At 47.6% G+C, this 2,598-nt stretch overlaps 1 pseudogene; it reads right to left on the bottom strand.

Moving 5' to 3' along the window:
* Positions 1–507: 507 nt before the first annotated feature.
* Positions 508–1,943, bottom strand: LOC127677565 (E3 ubiquitin-protein ligase TRAIP-like; annotated as a pseudogene).
* Between the last annotated feature and the right edge of the window lie 655 nt (positions 1,944–2,598).

Here is a 2,598-nt window from a genome sequence, read left to right as displayed (position 1 = left end):
GGCTGATGGGTAGTTTAAATTCCTGCTGGTCCTTAAAGACCTCCAGAAGACCTGTAAAGTAAATGCCTCTTTATTTTAGGTTAGTTTAGTAATTAGAAGAAAAGATGCTTTTATTTTACACAGAAACCTTCCCCATCCTTTCCCTGTCACCCCCTTACGCCCATAATTTCAAGCAATAAGCTGCAGGGAGGCAGAAGTTCAAGAAAGCCTGCTTAGGAATCCTCCAGCACTTCCATCCTCTTAGAGTCAACATACCCTGTTGTATAAAAGCAGAAGGAGCCCAGCCACACCTGGTTGTAACCATAAGCAAAACTCTGCAAATGGAAGCAGGCCCTGCTGATAGGAACAGTAAACTGGTCATGTGGTTTCCTGGTCATGTGACTTCTCAGTGAGCCACATGTTTTCTGGGCATCTCTCTTGAACTGGTCTAAGAGGAGCCATCTTCCAAAACATTTCCGGCTGGCCAGGTCTTGGCCTACTAATTGCAGACACGACTCTGGTCACTGGTCACTGGCATAAGAATGTATAGCTTGGGTTGGGAGGCAGAATTCACAGTCCTTATGCTCACTTTCCATTTACTCTTGGCCTTGGCCTTAACAGGTATTGGTCGGATAATGGCTGTGTCCCTAGGCTGGATGAATTTTGTTCGCCTTCCAAGCCCATCAAAGTCTATTCTTACCACATCCGTGCTGCAATGGGATTCTGCTGTGGTCCTGTTAGGCTGTTTCTAACCCCGGACAGCATTCTGGATGAAGAGAGGGAAGGTACCGGCCAGTTCCTCATCTGGTTCTCCGACACATGGCTGACCACCCAGTGAGAGCTGGGACTCCGGCTTGTAGACTTTGGGTACCTTCTTGAGGATGTTCTGAATAGGAGAGTGTGCCCTCTCCAGGCAGAGCTTCTTGGGGTGGTGATGCTGTGAGCTGGAGGTCTGGGATGGAGGGGTATTTACATCAAAGGTAGCATTGAGATCCGTCTCGTCACTGAAGCGTGACTGGTGAAGCCTGGGGTTCAGCAACTCTCTACAGAGTCTGAGCTTCAAAAACCTCGAGGCTGACTGTCTCTTGGTCCCTGGAGGCAGGCTCAAGGTTTCCTGCAGGATCATTAGCTTCTTTCTTTAGGCTTGCGATCTCCTTGTCAGCATTCAGTAAGTCCTTCTGGGCTGACCTCAGTTCTAACTTGGCCTGATCCAGCTCAGTGTTGACAGGTCTTCAACTTGCTTCCAGAGGATGCTAAGTCCTTCGACCTGTCAGCCAGCTCCCCTCAGGCCTTCCGGGCTTCCTTCAGAGTCTCATACTTTTTCTTGAAGGACACGTGTACGCAGCTAGCTGCTCCATCGCTGACTTCGGTCATCTCCTACACCTCAGACCGCTTGCATCTCCACACCCACGTCTCGGATCATCTCAGACCGCTCGCTCTGAAGTAGGAGCTCGATTTGCCGCATGGTTTTCATCTTGCTCTTGAGTTGGTGGGCTTCCTCCTTAGCTTGCTTGGTCTCATCCTGCTGCTGCTCCGGGAATTTCATCTGTTTTTAATTTCAGGGTGGAACACAGCATCTCTGCCTTGTTTAAGGCGTTCTTCAGGGACTCCACAGTGGCATTGCGTTCTGCCAATGTGTCCTGTAGAGTGTTGATAATGGCCTGGCTGTCCCGTTTCTCCCTGCCTTTCTGGGAAAGCTGGGCTTTGATACTGTCCAGTTCATTCTTTAAGAATTCTGCATCCAAGACACTCTCCTCTTCTTGGGTCAAGTAAAAGAAAAGCTTGTTAATAATAGTCTTTTTGCCTACCTGGATTCTACACTGTGGGCAGGTCTGACTTGGCGCTGTCTCAGACTGAGGGATTAGGCATTGCAGATGAAAAGTGTAGCTGTAGTGGAGGGCAGCCACGTCACGGGAGTGAGGGAAGAAGTCGGAGCAGATAGTGCACAGAGCGCGGATAGGCATGATGGCTCGACCCAAGCCGCCTGGAGAGCCAGCTGCGAGCAACAGACACACTTTGGTGGCCAAAGTGGCCACGGCTCTGGTTCCTTCAAATTTCGCTCCACTGCATGGTCGCCTGTTTATTTTAAATGAGGAATGATAAAACTTACTTCACTAGGTCATTGTAACATCTAGATGAGAGAAGATAAGAATTTAGAAAAAATGCACAATGTTGCTGTTTCCTCTAGTTTTCCCTTCTCCTTTGCCTGAGGTCACTTGTCAAAATTTACCTTGAGGGTTATTCATGTGGAAGGCTTCTTGAGTCTCTCATTCTAGAGGGGTGGCTGTCTTGTCCCTATTTGACCAGTATCACAGTGCCCTCTAGTGGGATAAGATCTCCTCAGCCCTCCTAGGAGACTTAATCAGACCTTTGGAGGAGCTGAAGAATACCATTACTTGTACTCTGTAAGCAGAGGCACTGCAGAAGAGCTGTCTCAGCAACTCTACGGGGTCTACTTTTTCTCCTTGACAAAATCACCAAAATTTCTAGAATTTGTAGAACTTAGGCACACAACTTAATATTTTCCTCCAAATTATCAATTAAAAAATTTTAAGTATATTTATTGAGAGATTAAGTCAGAGACAGAATAATTAGAGGACAACTGGAGGGTATCAGTTC

This window comes from Apodemus sylvaticus, chromosome 1, assembly GCF_947179515.1.
Source record: "Apodemus sylvaticus chromosome 1, mApoSyl1.1, whole genome shotgun sequence".
NCBI classification, from domain to species: domain Eukaryota; kingdom Metazoa; phylum Chordata; class Mammalia; order Rodentia; family Muridae; genus Apodemus; species Apodemus sylvaticus.
The sequence above is the reverse complement of the archived record's forward strand: the minus strand, read 5'-3'. Positions and strand labels throughout refer to the sequence as shown.